We start from the raw sequence: 23,143 nt of genomic DNA on the forward strand, positions 1-23,143 counted from the left end.
TATTATCAGGTTAATTACCTTCTTCAATCTATTAGCCAAAATTGATGTCATCATTTTCATGTCTATATTCAAAAGTGAAATAGGTCTATAGTTATCTGGATTTTGCAAATCAGCATTCTCTTTCGGTATAAGAATAGTTTTCGAAGCATTAAAGTGCAGGTCATTAATTTTATTATTAATTATATAGTTAAATACATGTGGAAGTATTTTCCCCAATGTATCACTGAAAATTTTGTAAAATTCCGTGGTCAAACCATCCTGGAGCTTTATATGGCTTTAAATTCTTAATTGTATCTGTTATCTCCTCTGAGGAAATTGGTTTGACTAAGTTCATATGAAACTCATCACCAATTTTTGGAAAGATAATCTTCTGCAGAAAGTCATTATTACTCTTATTTATAACTAAATCCTGATTTCACCATAGACTTGAGAAAATATTAATTCAAAGGCATTCATAATGTCTTCAGTATTGGTGTATGTTTTATTGTTAAAGTGTATTTCAGAAATGTGAGAAGGTATTTTCGATTGATTAATGATACGCGCTAGTGCTTTTGAAGGGGTCTGTATGTGATTAGCGTATTTTACCAACATTTTCTGTTCATAGAATGATAATTTACTATTTTATAGTTAAAAAAGGTCCTTCTCACATTTTAATAACTCCGTTTCAGTTTGTTTACTATAATTCCCAATTAAATCCTGATCCAGTAATTTAATTTTAGTTTCCAATTCTTGTATGTCTTTCGATTGTATTTTCTTATAATACGTAGCCTTTTGAAGAAAAATTCCTCTTATTTGTGCTTTGGTCGTTGCCCATTCTGTCAGACAGATGTCGGTGTTTAGAAAGATTAGCTAATAGCTGATTAAAGGTCTCTTGAACGTCTTTTATTACATCTTCTTTATTTAATAAATATGGATTTAAGGACCAATTATAAAAAGATTTTCATTCGTACTGTATTCCTTACCTAGGCCCTGACCACGATGTACTTTGCTGTCAGTTTTGTGCTTTATTTAATCAGCGCACTCTCCGTCGTCGGTATATTTTTGCCTCTAAATATTTCGGTTCTCGGTTTAATTATCCAGAAATGTCATTGGTTAGCCATCCGACTACCGGGATTCCCAAAAAAACGCAAAGAAAGGCAGAGACAGGCTACTGAGGTCCAAAACTGCCGACGACGCTTCTCATAAGCCAGTCGCCAGTTCCGCCGGTACTCAGTGAGGTGCTTTTGCAGCCCCTGATACCCACTACTTATGATTCGCAGGCCTCTACTGAGACCCATTCAGAGTCCGGTATGCCGCAAGATACTTCAACTATGAAACCCGCGGATGTCTCTTCCCTGGATGGGTCCGGAGCCACTGCGCAGGCACCGGCTTCTGAGGGTGTATTCAGGCCTACAGACTTGCATATTAAATCAACACCTCCTTCATTACTAAGGCTTAAATCTTGATCCATGTCTAAAAAACTGACGCCCAGGCCACATGCTCAGGCCCCTATGCCTAAAAAACAAATTATAAAAATGGCTGAAGATCTAATAACTCTAATCAGGGGTAGTCAACCCCCCCCCCTCAAAAGAGGCCTAGGGCTGAGCTTGATTATGAATCTTCTGATCAGGATTCTGTTTCTTCTGACTCTTCTGATGACCTGGATTTGTCCATACCTACTTATGAGGATTCTGATGCAGAGGATTCCATTCCCTCTGCTTCCCCTCCTGAGGATTTTTCTTTTGGGGAAACTTTACATACTTTAAGGGAGCATTTCCACTGGGAAAGACAGGAATTTTCTGATTTAAAAAAGAGGCTTAGGGATTTCCTCCTTCTACCTCAGCATAGGCCTTTGGCTATACCTCCTGTGCTAGACATTGTTGATGATGTGTTCTTGGAATCCAGTTTGGCCTCTGATTCCCTGCCTCCTGCTCCTAGTAAACCTGACAGATACTACAAGGTTCCTGAGTCCCACAAGTTCCTTTTCAAAAATCCTGTTGCAGATCCAGAGACTATTTCTCAGGGGCCCAAAGGCATTAAGGCTTCTACTGCTAAAAATCCTACCCCTTCTGATAGAGACTCCAGGGCACTGGATTGATGGGGTAAAAAGGTTTATAATTCAGCAACCTTGGCAATCAGAGCTTTAAACTGCCAATTTCATATGTTAAAATATCAACAACATATTATTGGACTGCTTAAACAGAAAATTATGTTGATTCCTGACTGTGTGGAAAATAAAGATTTACAGGACTTAATGCATTCTGCTGAAAAAGTTGGAAAACATACTTTGCAATGTGGTTTTGATTCTTTAGAGGCCTCTTGCAGGGCTGCTGTTACTCGGTCTGTGCTCAGCAGGCATGCTTGGCTTAAGGAGCAATCTTTGCCTGATCATGTTAAAGCTAAATTGCCAGATGTTCCTTTAAATCAGGACTGCTTGTTTGGCAACAAGGCTGAAGAAGTTCTTAAAAAGATGGAAGATAAAGCTAAGTCTATGCAAACCGTTAAAAAAATTTTACAAGTGCAACCGCCGAGATTTAGCAGGCACTGGCCTACTAAGAATTGGTCCTTTCCAGTCCCTTCCAGGTCCTCTCAAGCCAAACCCAGACACAGCAAAAAACCCAGGTTTCAGTCCCAGGGGACTCTCAGAACTAAGCAGTGGAGGGCTTCCACTTCCAAATCTGAAAATAACAACACACCCCCCTATGGTAAACAGTCTCAATGACTTCCTTTTAAAATTCCCAAGCAGTTATCTTTTGACTGCCCCTTTGGGGGGAAAGATTGCTCTTCATGCAAAGAACTGGGAACTCGTAACCCAGGACAAATGGATTTTAAATATAGTGTCACGGGGATACAGATTTCATTTCCACACGTTGCCAGCACCAAATGGGTGGCCAGACCTGCCAAAGGCTCAAAAACAAGTACTTTCCCTCTTAAGCATGGGGGCTATTCAACTGGTACCAGAAGACGAAAAGGGACAAGGTTTCTACTCCAGACTTTTTCTGGGACCCAGAAAAGACAAATCATGGCGTCCAATCCTGGACCTGTCTACTCTAAACACGAGTCTTCACCATTTACTTCCTATGCTAGGCAAAGACGCCTGGTTGGCAACACTTGATTTAAAAGAAGCATACCTGCACATCCCAATCAGGGAATCTTGCAGAAGATACCTATGCTTCAAAGCAGGCTACTCGCATTATCAGTTCTCTGCACTGCCCTTTGGCTTGTCTACTGCACCCAGGGTATTCACAAAGTGCCTAGCTCCAGTTATTGGATTTTGCAGGCAAAGAAATATTCAAATATATCCATACCTGGACGATTGTCTAATTCAGGCAGAAAACCAGGGCATACTTTTAAATCATCTGGCATTTGTAAAAAGGGTTCTAACTTGTCTGGGGTACACCATAAATGAAAAGAAATCACAACTGGTACCCTGTCAACAAATTACGTTCCTGGGTGCAAGCTTGAATACAACTGCCCAGATGGCTTTCCTCATACCAGAAAAGCAAATTCATTTGGTAACCTACTTCAAACAAGTGGCCACAAAAACCCTGCTATCTGCAAGAAAAATGCTGCAAGCGTTGGGGTTCATGGCCTCCTGCATTCTTCTAATTCCATATGCAAGACTGCATATGAGGAAACTATAGTGGTATCTAAAAAGTCTGTGGAGTCAACATTATTACAGCCTGGAAACAATGATTCCTGTCATACTTTGCCTGGGCTTGGAGTTCCTCTGGTGGGCAGAGGCCTGCCACCAAAACAAGAGGCTACCATTCACACTACCCCCTGCCACCCAAACCCTAACTACAGATGCATCAGACTATGCATGGGGGCTCACCTGGCAGGGAAGTGCATTCAGGGCAAATGAAACCCAAATCAAATGCACCTACATATCAATCAAAAAGAAATGTTAGCTGTACAGAATGCTCCGATAGCCTTCAAGGACTACATTCATCCAGGACAACTAATGGTAAAGATGGACAAAACCACAGTTATGTGGTACGTAAACAAGCAGGGGGGGTACACATTCCTACCCTCTCTGCAGACTAGCCATGGCATTGTGGAACACAGCTTTGAGCTACCAAGTGCACCTACAAGCTCAATTCCTGCCAGGAAAATTGAATACACAGGCAGACGGACTAAGCAGACACCTCATGGACCCACACGAATGGAAATTGGAACCAAGGATTTTCAACATGTTGACAAGTGAATGGGGAGCCCAGACATAGTTCTGGGGGGAGGCAAATAGATCTACCGGTTGGACAAGTTTTGCACAAGGACTCCCCACAAACAAGCCTGGAAAGTTGATGCTCTGTCTTTCAGCTGGAAAAACCTATCCATCTACACCCCCCGCTGCCTCTGCTCTTCAAAGTTCCACTAAAAATCAAACAGGACAAACCAAGGATGATCTTGATTGCTAAAGACTGGCCGTGCCAACACTAGCCCCCCCCCCCTCCTGCGCATTGTGTCGCAGTTATCTCCATGGCACCTGCCTCAGACTCCTTCCCTGCTGTCTCAGCAGAAGAACCAAATTCTTCACCCTCAGCTTCCAACATTGAACCTTGCAGCCTGGCTAATCACTTAATTTCACCCTTATCATCCCTCAGCAAACCTGTGAAGGATGTCATCTTGGAGGCAAGGAGACTTAGTACTAGAAAATCTTACGCTGACAAATGGAAAAGATTCTGTGCCTGGAACCAATCTCAAGGGATGAGCACAGCAGCGCCCAGTTTACCTCAGAATTTGCAATACCTAACAGAGATGCTTCACTAGGGCCTGTCTTTTTCTTCCATTAAAATCCACGCCTCGGCCATTTCAGCTCATTATAACACAGAGCCTCCCCTCTTCTCTCATCCTCTGCTCAAGCAGCATCTCAGAGGGGCAAAAAACTTGAGACCACCCAGGAGAGTTCCAACCCCTGCCTGGGACCTTAACTTTGTATTAGAGAAACTCACTCTACCTCCTTTCGAGCCAGCTGCTACTGCAAACTTAAAATTTCTTTCTTGGAAAACAGCCTTCCTTTTAGCAATCACTTCAGCTAGAAGGATATCTGAATTACAGGCCCTGATGGCAGTGGAGCCTTTCATCATCTTTCATGCGGACAGGGTGTCACTCAGGACCAATCCATCCTTCATGCCCAAGGTGGTATCCAGTGTGGCTCAATCAGTCCATTCATTTGCCAACCTTCTTTCCCAATCCACAGAACAAAGGTGAACTGATTCTGCATTCCTTGGATGTGCACAGACAACTTAGATTCTACTTGGACAGGACTAAACCTCGAAGAAAATGTGAACAACTGCTGGTAGCATTTGCTGCAGGGGCATAGGGGAAAGCTATTTCAAAACAAACCATTTCTAAATGGATAAGCCATTGCATTCATTTCTGCTACAAGCACCATGGAAAACCTATCCCCCAGGGGATCAGATCTCACACCACCAGGGCTGCATCTACTTCTGCAGCCTTTCTCAGAGGTGTCCCTACCAGGGATATTCTAGAAGCTGCTACCTGGAGTTCTGTACATTCATCAAGCATTATCATTTGCCAATTTTCTCTAAATCCAGAGCTGGCTTTGCCACTGCTGTCTTACAGGGCCTTATAGCTTGCCCTAATGCTATATAAACTCCTCCTCCCAACCATAGCTTTTGGAATCTACCCAAATGTAATGACTGCAATAGTGAAACATGAAGAACATAGCACAGTTGTGTACACTTACCATAAATGAAGATGTTCTCTCCATTATTTTTTCTCCTGTACCTACCTCCAACATAAAAATACTCTTAACTAAACTTAAACCCACCAAATTAGCAGCAGACAACCTCCCAAGTGAATACCTACAAATCGCAGCTGATGCTCTGGCCTACCCAGTATCCATCTTGATTAACCGATCTCTGTCAGAAAGTTATGTTCCCACACTGTGGAAAGTATCACATATAATTCCCCTCCACAAAGGCGGACCCTCTACAGAACTAACCATTTACCGCCCCATAACTATTCTCTCTCCACTCTCCAAAATACCAGAGAGATGCATACACTCTCAGGTCTCAGACTACCTCCTTACTAACAACCTCCTTTCCAATATTCAGCATGGTTTCCGACCAAACCATAGCACCACTACTGCCTTACTCTCCTTTACTAGCACTGTCCTTCAGCATAAAAATGGCTATCTCTCCTCTGCTACTTTCCTAGACATATCTAAAGCATTTGACATGATCCCACACAAACAACTTATCTCTGGCTTCAATAACCTATCCTTCTCACAATCAGTCACCAACTGGTTTCAGAGTTACCTGTCTGACTGCCAACAATCCGTTGTATGGCAGAATGACATATCTCCCCAACTACCTGTCTCCATAGGGGTTCCCCAAGGATCCATCCTTGGACCCCTATTCTTCTCTGTTTTCACAAATAATCTAGCCTCTGCCACCACACATGGCACACATACAATACGCAGATGACTCGACCATCATCTGCTCAGCCCAGTCCCTACCCAAACTGCAAAAAGTTACACAGGAAGCCTTTTCCTCTGTTGGAACTTGGTTATCCAATGCCAAATTAATACTCAACCCAAACAAAACTAAACTACTCATCTTCCAACCCATCAAACATACTCAAAACAACTCTCACTTTAACATCACAGCAAAAGACAACACCACTATATACCCAACTGAACACACCAAATTGCTAGGAGTAGAAATAGACAATAAACTAAAATTTGACATTCACATATCCATGACCATAAAAAAAGTCCACAAAAAACTAGGAGCGTTATACAGAAATAAGCATCTTCTCACCAAAGCAGCAAAGATTTCAATAGCAAATTCCCACCTTATCTCCACCCTACTTTATGCCTCTCCAATATATACCAACCTAAGGCAATGCAATCTAAACAAGCTAGAGACCTGCTACAACAAAATTGCCAAATTCGCCACAGGGGCATCCTACCGTAGTCACCACTCTCTCTCACTTGCTGAACTGGGCTGGCTTGAGCTCCCTCACCTCCTTCAATGGTATCAACTCTCACTCGCCCACAAACTAGTAAACCATCCACTAACTGTCCCATCCCTCCAGAATCTACTCCAACCCTATCGCACCACCAGACCACTAAGACCCAGCAACAAAAATCACTTGCAGATCACTAAAGCCAATAACTCTGCTGGTGAAGCACTATTCTCCTGCACCATAGCCAAATTATGGAACTCCCTCCCACCCACAATTACCTCTGTACCATACAGCAGGAACTTCTTATTTTAACATTTGTTAATGTCTGTTATGTTCTTCACAGGTAAAGATTCTAGTTGTCTATTGATGTACTGTGTTCTTCATCTGTAAATATGTTGTAAGTAATTGCTATGTAAATTGTTAATCGCTATGTAATCCAATTTAACTACTGTCTGTTTATTTTAACTGTGGAGCTTTTCTCCCCGGGCCTCCGCTGAAAATGGACCTACATCCAGTCGGACACTCCCGGTCAACAAATATAAATAAACAATAAATAATAAATAATGTTAGAGTGTATTCACTGTTGCAGTCCTGGTTAACCTCCCTCCAGCCCCCTGACCTCTGGCTATACCTCTACTTTCCTTTACTATGCTTAAAAGCCTTTTTGGTGTATTTGCTTTTTATTGGAGGTATACCTTTGTGTTTTTTATGTTTATTTGCTCCCCATTAGGGGGCACCTGACATCTGGGGCAAGAAAAACTGATGTAATGGCATTGGCTACATGTTTTATACTGTTGACGTCATGGAAGAAGGGACAGCAACCGATGCAGGACCCGAGACTTTATCAGGCTGACTGAGGGCAACCTGCCAGCAGATTACCCCAAATGTAATGACTGCAACAGTGAATACACTTGAACATCTACATTTATGGTAAGCGTACACAACTGTACTTTCTAGTGACGAATAGTGATTATTAAATGTTTAACTGCACTAAAACCCCCAATTTTGTGGTCTCTCGATGTCCTTCTATTCACATTTTGCAGTATTAAAAGTAGGGAGTTGCTACCAGCAGTGCTGCCTTCTGGCAGTATACCAAAGTCTTTGCTTATGGAGGGCATGCGTGATATCCCTTGTCAGGCCATAAACTGACATAGGGTATAAAGGTGACATCTGCACACACCCTCAGACATTTCCTGCCGCAATGAACGCCAGGCTCCTGTTCGCCAGTTCTGAAAACAGATTACGTTTTCAAATGACTGTTAAAAAGTTTCCAGACCAGACGACTATTTTTCCTACTGATACAGGTAAGTGCTCTGTTGTTTTTTTTTTTTTTTTTTTCCTTTGCCTTTGATTATTGTTAAGTCTTGTATGTCAGCTAGAAAGGATAAGTGTGCTTGTGGGAGACAGATTCCACACAAAGATGTACATGAGAAGTGCGTTTTTGCTTAGGCAAGGCCCACAACCATACGTCCTGCCCCATTTGCAAATCTTTCATCCCGAAAACCCTTCGTAGCCATCTTGCTGCACTAAAATTGTATTTAGAAAATCAGAGACTCAACACGTCTTGCGCTTGGTATGGGGGGGTTGGCCCATCCAAAGAGCCACCGAAGAAGAAGGCCAAGACAGACTGGAATCCCATGCTGCACCTGAGGCATCAGAGAAGGTTCTTAAGGCTGATGAAAGCCTGGCATCTTCCCAGACATCTGTTTCCAAGCCAGGCCTGGGAACCTCAGTGGAGGCTGGGGTGGTGGAAACTTTTAGTACGTCCGCTCAGGCTATTCAGCCATCAGATCCTGATGGAGGGGAACTACTCAGTCAATCTGAGGGCCTTGATCCTTCACTTCCACCCAAGCAGACGTCTACGATTCTTTCCCGACCAGTTACTCCCTTAAAAAAAAAAGCAAAAAGTTCAAACACCCTGAATCCTAACCAGTTCCTGGATGGGAAGTTTTTTTCTCATTCTTTTTAAGGCTTTTCAGCCCTTAGACACAATAGGCCCACCAGCCCCCTCACCGTGACCTACTTTACAGATATCAGAGGAAGAGTACTCCTCTTCAGATGTATCCGTTTCATATGAATCCCAAATAGAATCCCCAAACTTCATCACCCCAGGGGAGGACTCCATTACTCCTGATGTCTCCAAGGGAAGAAATTACCTTCAGGGAGACAACCTCCCTCATGAATGAGCATTTTAAATGGCAGGCATCTGAAGTATCTGACACCAAGAAAAGGTACTTCGACCTTTTACAAATGGAGCAACCTTCTCCTTCAGCAGTGGCCCCCTTGCTACCTGCCTTCCAGGATGCTTTCTTGGCTGCTTCTCATTCCCCTGACTCTCAACCACCAGCTTCTAAATGACTGGACCGATTCTACAAGGTCCCTAAAAATACGCAATACCTCTTTAGGAACCCACCAGCATACCCAGCAGTTATTGCTGTCTCTGCTGACAAATCGTCTAGGCAACTACCTTCGACTGCTCTTTATCCCGCAGGCAAAGGCAGCAAATTCATGGACAGACTAGGGAAGAAAGTTTATACCTCCTCAACTCTGGCTATGAGCTCTCAACTACCAAACACATATGGCTAGATATGTCCTGAATACCATTACCAAGGCCTCCATGTTACTATGTGAGGCACCATATTCTCCCATAAAAGCACAAATGAATACCCTCCTCTCCACTGCATCCTAAGTAACTAAGCACTCAAAGTGCAGTTATGATGCTGTGGAAGCTTCATCTAACTCTGCTGCATCACTACAACCCCTACCCATGGATGTGCAAACAAAATTGTTGGATGCACCCCTGGATAATAAAGCTCTGTTTGGGCAAGCCTCAGCAGAACTCCTCAAATCCCTTCAAGAAAAGGGTAAGGAACTTCAAAATCGTAAAACACCTACTGGTGTCTCCTACACCAAGATGCCACAGGAATTATCCACTAAAACCTTCCTTTGTCAGAAGGCAGTCCTCACACACTGCTCCACAGTCTAAAGGAGACAAACAAACAAGGAAAAACTCTACTCCAAGATTTCCAACCAGTTCTTCCACTATGCCCTTTCGCTGCCAGTCTGACCACTCCAGACCACCACCTCTGTGACTACCCACCCTTGCATCGAAACACACTTTCCCTCCATCTCACCCTCTCCCTTCCCTCCTGGCAGATAATCACATCAGAACAGTGGATACTCTCCATCATTCAGTCAGGCTATTTCATGACCTGGTGGATGCTACCAGCCTTTTGTGGTATCCTTCAACCACCTGCAAGCCAAACCCACCTTTTTCCTCCTATCATTCAACAACTTCTAGATCAAGGTACCATAGAACAGGTGCCATACCATCAAGGAAACCTAGGCTTTTACTCCAGAATGTTTTTGGTACCAAGGAAGGATGGCCCATGGAGACCAGTCCTAGACTTATCCTTTCCAAACCTCTTAAAGTTCCCAGTTTCAAAATGATTACCTTACCCCTGCTCTTACCACTCATTCCAACTCCGGCTTTCATGGTAGCCCTGGATTTGAATGATGCCTACCTACACATCCCTATTCACCCAGATTACAGGAAATGCCTCAGATTTGCAATAGGCTCTTGCCATTTGCAATTCTCTGCCTTGCCCTTTGGACTCTCTACTGCTCCCCGAGTGTTTACAAAGTCCCTGCCCCTCATCATTGCTCACTGCAGGACTCAGGGTATTCTGATATACCCATACCTGGATGACCTGCTCATTCTTCATCAAGACCACCCAGTCCTCCTAGTACATCTATAACCAGTAATGTCCACCCTGTCTCAGTTAGGGTTCACCCTAAACCACGAAATGTCTCACCAGATCTCCTCTCAAGACCTGGTTTTCTTGGGATGCAGGATCAGAACAGACAAAATGAAAACCTTCATTCCAGATCAAAGAATCCTAGTCCTTTGTCTATACTTCCAAAAACTCCTCTTCCACACTTCCTTGCCAGCTCTAAACATTTTAAGAATTCTAGACCACATGGCATCACTCATACCCATGTTGCCTCTGGCAAAACTCCACATGCGAACAATCCAGTGGGTCCTGAAAAACTTATGGAGCAAACACTCTCAGCCCCTGGACAACCCCCTCCCCTTACTTCAATGTTTGAATAAGGAACTCCAGTGGTGGATATCAGCTCTTCACCTCAACCAAGGGACCCACCTTTAAGTCCCTACACCCCTCCAACAGGTCTCCACAGATGCTTCCGACTTGGAGTGGGGGGGCAGTGCTACTTACAAACCAAAAACAACTCTTGGTACAAGGCACATAGTCCAACCCAAGACGAAAGGACCATATCATCATCAAAGAAATGAGGGCTTTACACTTGCCCCTACTAACCTTCAAATCAGCCCTTCAGCCAGGAACCCTGAAAGTAATCACAGACAATATGACTGTCCTGTGGTACATAAACAAGCAGGGGGGAACAAAGTCATACCCTCTGTGTACCCTAGAAATCCAGATCTGGAACCTAGCAATACTTCTCCACATTCATCCGGTAGCCGTGTATATCCCTTCAACAGAGAATGTCATGGCAGACTTCCTGAGAACTTCAGCTCCCAGTCACGAATGGATGCTTCACAGGGAAGTATTTCTGGACATAATCCATGGGTGGGGTATTCCACAAGCAGATCTTTTTGCCTCCGCCCAGAACAGACAGATGCCCAAATTCTGCACAAGGAATCCACATCCGCAAGCATGGAAAGTGGACGCCTTCTCTTCTCTTGGGAGGGAATGCACCTCTATGCTTTCCCCCTTCACCTTAATTCAGAAAGTCCTGAAAATACAGAGGGACAACCCAAAAATCCTACTATTGACCCCCTTTTGGCCAAGACAGCATTGGTTTCCACTCCTACACCTACTAGCCAAGGGCAATCACCAAATGTTACCCCACCGAATAGACCTGCTGACACAGGACAGGGGATCCCTACTACACCCTCAGGTGAACAGTCTGAAATTAACCTTATGGGGTGATAGGGTTTTGATACCCTACAGACACCTGTACTCAGAGGACATACTCAATGTTCTGCAGGAGGCCAGAAAACCTAGAACCAGATGAAACTATGTATCTAAATGGAACAGATTCTCCTGCTGGTGTCAATGGAAAAAAACAGGACCCTCTGACTACCTTTATACCTATGGTCCTTTCCTATTTGTGTGAGCTACTTCACTCAGGACTAACATACTCATCAGTCAAAGTGCATTTATCTGCCATCTCTGCCTGTCTCCCCTCCTCTGGCTTCCAGACTGGAGGTCAAACTTTCCTCAAAGGGGTTCTTCACATCATGCCTCCCAGGAAACCTATCCCTCCCCCTTGGGACCTGAACTTTGTACTAGAAAAACTTACATTGCCACCCTTTGAACCAGCTCATTCACTATCCCTGAAGCTAGGGGAGTTGGCATAATGGTCAAGGTGTTTACATTACAAACACAAAGTACAGGGTTTGATTCTCACATGGAATAATTGGGTAGGTTTAAAATGGCCCACAGGGGCAGTTAGCCTAGTACTAATCTATCAACCTATGCAGACTGAAAACAGTTTTACTAGTGGCCCTTGCATCCGTCAGTAGGGTATTGGAGATACAAGCTCTCATGGTTACTTCTCCCTACCTTATTTTCCACAAGGACAGAGTTGCTGTCAGGACCAACCCTTCCTTCATGCCGAAGGTGGTTAATGAACTTTCACTAAACCAGACCATTAATCTACCGGTTTCTACCCTCAATCCCAAAATAATTCCTCAAAAAGGACTCTCCATTCCTAGGATGTCCACAGACAACTGAGGTATTACTTGGACAAAACTAAACCTATGAGAAAGTCAGATCAACTTTTCAGCTCCTTCCACCCGAGAGCTCTAGGGAAGGCAGTCTCCAAGCAAACCATTTCTTCATGGATTACTAAATTTATTACCTTATGCTACATTTACCGTGGGAAATCCCTGTACAGTCAAGTCAAACCTCACTCTACCAAGGCAGTTGCTTCCTCAGCTGCCTTTTTCAAAGGAATTGACTAAGCTTCCATCCTGGAAGCTGCCACTTGGACTTCTGTCCACACCTTTACCAAACATTACAAACTGGACCTAGTCTCTAAAACAGGGTTTGGCAGGTCTATCCTCCAAGGACTCTCTGACTGGGGAAACCCGATCCTCCACCCAGAACCATACCTAAAAGCTCTGGTACTCTCCCTGTTAGGAATACTGCAACATGTGACTAGAAGGACATAGAATAGTTGTGTAAGAACTTACCATAACCTTAGATGTCCTTCTCGTCCATGTTGCAGTATTCAGTCCCCCCACCTTTACCGTCTTACATACCATACTGACTTGTGGGGACCTAACCCTTCTATCCCCCAGTTTCTCCACTAAACACAAACCTACCTGCTACCCTGACTCTAGCCTACATGTAATTCTAAGGGCTCTCCTGGGACCCTTATTACCCACTGGAGTATTACTGTGTGCGGCAGTTCATTCTGAGGAGGGTGCGTGCAGACGTCACCTTTATACCCTATGTCGGTTTATGGCCCTGACAAGGGATGTCACACACACCCTCCAGAAGCAAAGACTTTGGTATACTGGCCGGAAGGTGGCGCTGCTGGCAGCAACTCACTACCGTTAGGAATACTGCAACATGGAAGAGAAGGACATCTAAGGGTATGGTAAGTTCTTACACAACAGTTCTTTTCCTCAATGCTTTGCCAGTGTTTGTTTGGTATTTTTTCATTTTACACTAGTGTTTGGGAGCTGCTTGGTTTTTTGAATGTCGAAATAAGCTTATTCTTAAAGGGCTTCTTAAGTCCCCCTTTGAAGAAGCTTTATCCAAGGCCAACAAGTCTCCTGATTCCAAAACTAGTTTCTTTGTGCCGACGTCTTCATCGACACTGTCATCAAGAAAGCAAAAGTTTCCGTCTGTTGATTCCTTCTTGGAACAGAGAGCTAAGGTTCTGAAGCTCTCTGAACTGATTCCTACTTCAGCGCCTTTGGCACTGACTCAACACACACTGGTTCCTGCACCAGCATCGCCATTGGCACTGGCTTTAGTTTTCATGTTGATGCTGACATCTCCTGCACCTCAACAGGTCTTGATCCTCTATATACACCCAGGATAAAGTATTCCCCTTCCATTGACCCCTTCTTTGGTCAACTTCCCAGTCCCTTTATAGAAAGACTAGAATCTCCCCCTGGATTGTCTGTTCATTCCTCCAGGAGTCCCTCAGAAGTTGATGTGGTGAGATTGGTGGACCAGCTCCTCATGGCTAGGGGTCTTTCTTCTTCTTCCTAACCCCCTCTTCCTCATGGGGCAGGGATGTTTTCTCCCAGGACTCCTCCATTTATTCCTCCTATGACCCCCTCAGAGGCTTTAGCACTGTCCACTCTGACCACTCAGGTGCCTATTGCTCTGGCAGCATGATAGCCCCTTTCCTTCAGTTCCAGACTCTGCCCTGATTTCCTTGGTTCCTTTGGAGAAGATGGATTCCCAAGATCGTGGCTCCACTGTTGGGCCCAAGAGGTTTGAGTAGATTCCTGTATTTTATTCATTCGTCCTTACCTCTTAGGACTCAGGCGGCTTGGGGTTCTTGCTCTGCTCTAGCCTTGTTGGTGGGTCTCCTGAGCAGGGTGTGAAGTCTGTTCCAAGTTCGTCATTCTCTGTTCTGGGCTCCCATCCCTCATCTGGGGGGGGGGGCTGCTTTCCCAGCATTGGAGAGAGCATTGGCCACTGTAGGCTCTCAGGTGGCTCCTGCTGTATTGGAGTTTCACCTACTGACCCATTCTTACCAGGAGCTTCCATCAACCTCTGCACCCAGACAGCGAGCTCCAGGGTTGCAGGATACCCCAAATGATGACCACCCTTCTTCCAAGATCTCATCATTCCCACTGAGGAGCCTCCTCATAAGAAAACGTGCAAGAGGAATCACCTGGACTCCCATGAAGAGTCTGAAGTTGCTATTGCTCCAGCACTGATATCCACCTTGCCTTCAGTTCCAGACTCTGCTCTGATTCCCTCGATTCCTTTAGAACCAATGGATTCCCAAGATCAGGGTCCCACTGTCAAGCCTGAGAGGTTTCAGTCGACTCCTGTATTTTATTCAGAGTCATCCTTACATCTCAGGACTTGGGCAGCTGTGGGTCCTTCCTCATCTCCAGCCTTAGTGGTGGGTCTCTTGGGCAGAATGTGACCCTGTCTCCAAGTTGGTCTTTCTCTGTTCTGGGCTCCCATCCCTTCTTGGGGTGGGGCCTGCTTTCCAGGCTATGGAGAGAGCATTGGCCACTGCAGGCTCTCAGGTGACTCCTGCTGTATCGGAGTTTTACCCATTGAGCCCTTCTTAACAGGAGCCTCCAGCAATCTCTGCACCCAGACAGCGATCTCCAAGGTTGCAAGATATCCCAACTGAGGACTCCTTTCTTCCAAGACCTCCTCAGACATTCCCACTGAGGAGCCTCCTCAGAAGAAAACAGTAAGAGGAAAAACCTGGACTCCCATGAAGAGTCTGTCACTGAGGACACTGATTTCGATGATGGGGAGTGTTCCCCCTGGTCACCACAGAAGACATCTCCTTTGGAGACATTTTTGAGATCCTTAAACAGAGAGGGGTAACTAAGCCCAAAGACCATACCTCTGAGGAGGCCATGTTACTTGCAAGCCTTTGGTTCTCGCCCATCTACATTCTGGGTCACCCCTCCCACTGATGATGTCATCAGACTAATTGCTCAGCAGGCTTGGAAATCTGACTCCATAGAACCAATTCCCCAGAGAACAGATAAGATCCTTTCTGCACCTGAGGACCACCAACACTGGGCTTAAAGGGCTAGCAGTAGGTGGCATGGTGGTAGCGGCTGCCACCAAAAAGGAACTCGCCAAGGAAAGTTCCTTTGTTCATCCCCCTAACCGAGAGTCTAGAGCGATGAACAGATTTGGAAAGTGGGTCTATGCATCCTTGACCTTCACCTTGAATTTTCTGGCACACTTTACTAGCCTCAAGAGGGAGCTCATCAAGGAACATTCGGACACCCTAGCAGGAGCTGTCTGATAAGATCCCAGAAAAAGTGGCCTGTCAGCTACCCTGGAGTCTATTTTCTAACTTGTTCATGAGGCTCATTTCACATGCAGCCAAAGGGGTGACCAAGTCAGCTGGTTCAGGCGTTGCTATCAGACGATGTGCTTGTTGCGCCTGTATGAGTTTGCATAGCCATTCGAGTCTCTCTTTGTCAGTCCTCCTTTTGACTGATCTTTTGTTTGGGTAAGAATGGGAAGACCCTATCTGCTGTGAGCATATGTTTTTCCACTCACCAACTATCCTATACTAGGAATCAGGAGTGGGAAGATATGGTTCAAAAACTTCCAAGGGCCTTTCCAAGACATACGTGGTGAAGGCTCCCCTCAGGGCAGAGGGGGGGAGCTTTAATGGAAAACACCGACCCTGAGGCAGAGGTGACCCATGGAATCAGGGTTCCAGAGACTTTCTCTGGCTAGCCCTACCAATGCTCCTGAAAGGAGTTGTGATTGCTTACCTCTGGAAGCAGTCAGGGAAAGATTTTTTTTTTGCATGCAAAAGCTCGGTGACAGTTAACCACAGATGTTTGGGTGCAGAGAAGTACCAGAGGTTATTCTGGCCCTTCACTCTTTATCCAAGATCTCTCACAAGTCTCCCTTTCCACCCAATCAGAGAGACCAAGCACCCTTAGAAATCCAAAAGCTGCTACAAAAAAATCATCCAAGAAGTCTAACCAGACCAAATAGAATCCAGATTTTACTCAAGGTTCTTTTTAGTGCCAAAAAGACACTGGACTGGAGACCTATACCGGATCTCAGCATTCTAAACAAATTTGTTCAACAGTTCAAATTCTGGATGGTCACTGTTCAATCTGTACTTCCTTTTTGGAGAAAACTATTGGATGTGCTCTATAGACCTTTAAGACGCGTACTACCACATAAAAATGGACAAATGTTCCAGAAGGTTTTTCCGCTTTTGGCTAGGAGCCAGTCATTTTCAGTTCAGGGTGGTGCCCTTTGGTCTTGCCACAGCCTCCAGGGTGTTCACCAAATATATTGCAGCGGTGACCTCCGAGACTACACAGATTCAGGGTGTTTCCATATCTAGACAACTGGCTCATCACTGCTCCCACCAGGCATCTACTACTTCAAGCAACAGAGTTCATTTTGCATTTGTTCTTGAGCTTGGGAATCACAGTCAATCAAACAAAATCTCAGTATGCCCCTATCAAGATTTAGAATTCATAGGAGCTCATCTGAACACCATTCTTGTGTAGCCTCTTCCCCAGCACAGTTTACAGAAGATAAAATCCCAAGTACATTCTATTCTTTGCAAAAACAAAGTTCAGGAGCTTCTGGTCCTTCAAGCGTTGGTCCATTGCAGCGACTGTCACCCTAGTCCCATTAGCGAGGTTCCACATGTGCCTACTACAGTGGCTTCTAGTGTCACAATGGTCTATTTTAACCCATCCAGTGAACTACCCCTATTAATCACAAGTGGCTGCAAAAAAACCTATTCTGGTGGATGGAATCTGAGGAAATCCTATTAAGCTGTCCATTTGTCCTTCCTCAGCCCAAGGCCATAGTAACCACGGATGTCTCCCAGATGGGTGGTGGGGGGTCATTATCTGGGAAGAACAGTCCAAGGCACTTGGTCCCAGATGGAGACCAATCTGCTTGTCCTATTGTTGAGGGCAGTGCTTCTAGCATTGCAAGGCTTTCAGTCTGTCTTCCCATTAGGGACCATTGCGATTCAGTCAGACTACATGTCTGTAGTCTGGTACATCAACAAATAAGGGGGAACCAAGTCTTACCCCTTATTGCAAAAATCCCTGAGTGTGGCAATTGGATATTTTCTCCAACCATTTTCTGATAGCAACACACATCCCAGGGAGCCCAAACATGATAGTGGACAAACTGAACAGATGCATTGTACTGCCTCACTAGTGGTCTTTCAATCCCGAGATAGTGAGGAGGATTTTTCATTACAGGGGCCAGCCTTGCTGCGAGTCCATACCTTTCAAGTGTACCTCATTACAAGGAACGTACCTCATTTGGGGTCTTAAAAGGTTCATGTTCCTCTAAGTTCCACATTGAAAGAGTCTGTCACACATTCGGTGTTAGGAATTTTTTTTAAGTGAAATCCATGGTAAATAGAAATTAATCATATTAATTCAATAAAGAATCTTCTTTATAAGTAAAACCAGCATATTTTAACCATCCTATGACCTTCCTAGTTGAAGTTGTTAGTAAGCCATTAGTATGTGTTCCACATTTTGCCCATTTGTTCCACATTATGAAAGCGAGTGTTCCTCATTTTGGAGATGGAAGGTTGAGAGCTATGGCTGCGACCTTTTTGCATCACCCCAAAACAAGAAGTGCAGAAGCTACTTTGCCGTGATCCCTCTCAGGGGGAGCCACCGAGGGACATTCTTCTCATTGATTGGCTCCCTGGTCTCCTCTGTGCCTTCCCCTTCCCTCTAATCCCACATTTCCTCAACAAAGCAGCCAGGTTGAGAAGCAAAGTGATCCTCATTGCACCCTATTGGCCTCGACAAATTTGATTCCCCTTCTTGTGGCCTCATCTAGTTCATCGTCCATGGATTCTAGACCCAGTTTCAGACCTGCTCTCTCCTCCTCAGGGACTGGTGCATCCCAGCCTTCAAAGCCTCAAGCTGACAGCTTGGCTCCTCCAATTCCACTAGTCACCAGGCATAAAGGTATACCTACTCCAGTGCAGAAAATTCTGCTGGCTTCCCATAGACCATCCACCAGGATACTCTACCTTAGTAAATGGAGGAGATTTTCAAACTGGGCTTAATAACTATCTCGATCCTTTCTCCACTCTGGTGGAAAATGTTCTAGACTTTCTCACCATTCTTTTTGATCAAGGGGCCACTGCCTCTACAGTTAAAGTCCAGTTATCTGACATTTCTAATTTCCATGATGGTGTCAGGACCTTCCCCTAATTTCTCATAGACTATGTAAAGTATTCCTCAAAAGAACTCTGTGCTTGAAGCCTCCATTTAAAGACCTTCTACCGCCATGTGATCTGACCATTGTTCTTCAGTCTTTGGTGCTTTCCCCTTTTGAGCCAGCAGCAACATGCGACCTAAAGTTTCTTTTCATGGAAAACATTTTTTCCTCATAGCTATAACTTCAGCAAGATGAGTTTCTGAGATGCAGGCCTTATGCTCAAAATCCCCTTAATTTTCCACAAGGATAAAGTTTCACTCAGAACCAGTCCATCCTTTTTTCCAAAGGTAGTCTGAGTCCAACATTAATCAAACCGTAGACTTGCTTGTTTTCTTCCCAGTTTTTCTAACAAAGGCAAGTATTGTCTACATTTGCTGGATGTTCACAGGCAATTATGTTTCTGTCTCAACAGAACTAAAGAATTTAGAAAATCAGAACAGTTGCTTGTTACCTTTTCAAAAGTGACTTTATCAAAATGGCTAAGAGATTGCGTTTATATATATATATATATATATATATATATATATATATATATAAAAAGAATGTCGTTACTTGTGCCAGTGAGAGCACCTTCCACCCGATCAGTGGCCACTTCAGCTGATGTTCATGTTTCACTGTTGCAGTCAGTTGTCTCACCTGTGGAAAGCAAATACCACACTGAGATTTCCATGCTTACTATGTCACCTGTTTAGGTCCAGACCACGATATACCTTGGTGTCGGTTTTGTGTTTTGTTCAATGCCTGAACTATTCATCATCGGGCCCTTGTTGTCATTAAATACTTTCACTCTCAATCTCTGTATTCCGAAATGGGTCCGATGTTTCCATTAAGCTAGTTGCCAGTTCGCCGTTACTCAGTGAGGCACTTTCGCAGCCCCTGATGCTGCTTCGATGGATTATCAGGCTGCTACCGAGTCCCGTTCTGAGTCCAGTATGCCACAAGACTCTATGAAGCCTGCAGATGTCTCTACCTTAGATGGGTCCAGAGCCGCTGTGCAGGCACTAGCTTCCGAGGAAGTTTTTCGCACTACCGATATTTGACTCAAACTGATGACTTCTTTCACGTCTTCAGTTCTTTCTAAAACTACAGAGTTTGTAAGGCCAAGAGTACAAACTACACCTAAAAAAACGACGACCCAAACTCGAGCACCTGCTTCCTTGCCACAGCATCAAATGCTTAAAATGGCAGAATACCTGATTATGCTGATTAGGGAAAGCCAGCCTTCCCCTGCTAAGAGAAAAAGAGATCTGTCCCCAGCAGCTTTAACCGATCCAAGAGTCCGACGAGACTGAGGTTTCTGAATATGAAGACATGCCTTTATCTGCTTATGAGGATTCAGATGCAGAGTAATCCATTCCCTCTGCTTCCCTCCAGAGGATTTTTCTTTTGGTGAAACCCTACATACTTTAAGAGAGCATTTCCACTGGGAATGCCAAGACTATCCTCTGTCCAAAAAGAGATTCAGAGAATTTTTAGATTTGCCACAACATAGACCTTTAGCAATCCCCCCCAGTTCTGGATGTTGTGGATGATGTCTGTATGGAATCCAGTCTAACTCCTGATACTTTATCCCCTGCTCCAAGGAAACCAGACCGGTACTACAGAGTCCCTGACTCACAAATTTCTTTTCAAGAATCCTACTGCTGACCTAGAGGTCCTTTCCCAGGGGCCTAAAGGTATAAAAGCAACTACAGCTAAGAATCCTACCCCTTTGGACAGGGATTCCCGAGCTTTAGACAGATGGGGTAAAAAAGTATACACCTCTGCAACTCTCGCCATTAGGGCATTGAATTGCCAGTTTCACATGCTGAAATACCAGCAACATATTATGGAACTTATTAAGCAAAAAGTATCTACCTTTACAAACTGCAGAAAATAAAGAATTACAAGAGCTTATGCATTCTGCAAGCCAAGTCAGCAAGCATACTTTGCAATGTGGCTTTGATGCCCTAGAAGCATCTTGCAGGGCAGCAGTCACTGGTTCTGTACTGAGAAGGCATGCTTGGCTTAAGGAGCAGACCTTGCCAGACCATGTCAAATCAAAATTACTATATGCCCCTTTGAACAAGGGAAATCTGTTTGGCACCAAAGCAGAAGAGGTTCTAAAAAAGATGGAGGAAAAAGCTAAATCTATGCCGAAAAGATTTTTTGCAAGTGCAGCCTCCTAGATTCAGTAGGCATTGCCCCTTGAAACATTGGTCTTTTCCAGCCCCCTCAAGGCCATCTCAAACTATACCCAGGGGAAACAGACCCCCCCCCCCAGATTACAGTCTCAGGGTATGCAGAGTTCTAAGCGATGGAGTGCCTCCACTTCTAAAACAGGGAGTGCTAAGCCACCCCCTTATGGAAAGAATTCACAATGACTTCTCAACTCCACTCCTCACCTCTACCCAACTGCCTGTGCCCTTAGGAGGAAAACTTGCCCATCATGCAAAAAAAACTGGACCTCCATCACCAACGACTGATGGGTCCTCAGCATTGTATCCCAGGGGTACAAATTTTACTTCCACTCACTGCCAACCCCAAAAGGGTTTCCAGACCTTCCTCCAAACCAGTGGGCAAAGGCACAAAACCAAGTTCAAGCCCTGCTTTCCATAAAAGGCAATTCAACCTGTTCCTGCAGAACAAATAGGTCAAAGGTTTTATTCCAGACTTTTCCTGGTACCCAGAAAAGAGGGCACTTGGTGCCCAATCCTAGATCTTTCCATTCTAAACACTTTCCTGGTGGTGCCAAAATTCAAAATGCTCACCCTTCAGCAGCTTATTCCTATGCAGTCCAAAGATGCCTGGTTAGCCACCCTAGACCTAAAAGAAGCCTATCTGCACAATCCCTATCAGGGACTCATGCAGGAAATACCTATGTTTCAGGGAAGGATCTATACATTATCAGTTTTCTGCACTTCCCTTTGGCTTATCCACTGCCCCCAGAGTATTCACAAAATGCCTGGCTCCAGCCATTGCCTATTGCAGACAGAGAACGATTCAAATTTACCTGTACTTGGATGATTGCCTGATTCAGGCAGACAGTCAGGAAAAGCTGTTGCAGCACCTGAAATTTGTAAAGAACCTTCTAATCTCCCTGGGGTACACTATCAATGAAAATAAATCAAAACTAGTCCCCAGTCAAAAGATTGTATTCCTGGGAGCAAGCTTGGACGCACCATCCCAGATGGCATTCCTTACTCCAGAAAAACAAGCCTTTCTGACAGGCTACTTCTCTCAAATGGCTACCAGAACCCAGCTATCCACAAGGAAAATCCTGCAGGCCGTAGGGTTCAAAGCCTCCTGCATTCTACTAATTCCATATGCCAGACTGCATTTGAGAAAACTTCAATGGTACTTAAAAAGTCTTTGGTGCCAACATTCTCAGGACCTGGAAACCGTCATACCTTTTATACCTTGTCTAAGGCAGTGGCGGCTGGTGACTTCAAATCACAGGGGGGCTGCAGGAGACGCTGAATGGGCGGGGTCAAAGGGAAGGGAAGGGGTGTGGTCAACCATAAAGGGGAGGAGCTATGCACAAAACCACAAAAAAACTAACTTTAATTAAATACGCTGCCCTGGGTGGCAAACCATCATTATGAAAGTCCAATCAAGACAAAAATAAGTGTAGAAGAATAAAAATATTTCAATGCATTGGCTGCATGACAGCTTACTTAATATCTAGATGGAAACAAAAGGTTGTGAGGCATGAAAAAATAAATTACTTTTTAAATACATTACTGGAATGCCAGTCAAAATCAAGTATAAGAAAAACCAGAAGCACTCAACTCAAACCACTTCTCCTTGCACTGCAGTTCTAATTATAATATATTCAGCTTTATTAAAGTACCAAGCAACATGCTGAAAGTAGAAATCTATGTGATGCCCCCACTTGTAAAATGTTTCTTATCCAAAAAGACCTGCTGCCTGACAACTTGTTTCATGGGCTAAACATGAGAAATGTTAAATATGAAAAGCAATCAAGAAACTACATGAAGATACATTGCTTAAAGGATTACTGTACAGGTTATGGACCACACATGATTGGCATTCTGTTTAGTTTACGGGTAAAGCCTGTAGAGATGACTGGAAGTCTCCAACAAGTGTAATGAGCTATTAAAATAATGGAATCCTGTCCTTTAATACCCAAGGCTTATACATTATCTAGTCAAGTATTCTCTGCATGGCAACAACAGAAAGGCTTTCAATGTTGGCAATTCTTTAACAGTATGCTTATTAAAGCTTACTTGCATCTTACGATGTCAGACAAGCTTACCTTATGGTCA

This window comes from Protopterus annectens, chromosome 5.part0, assembly GCF_019279795.1.
Source record: "Protopterus annectens isolate FY-2018-M chromosome 5.part0, PAN1.0, whole genome shotgun sequence".
Classification (NCBI taxonomy): domain Eukaryota; kingdom Metazoa; phylum Chordata; order Ceratodontiformes; family Protopteridae; genus Protopterus; species Protopterus annectens.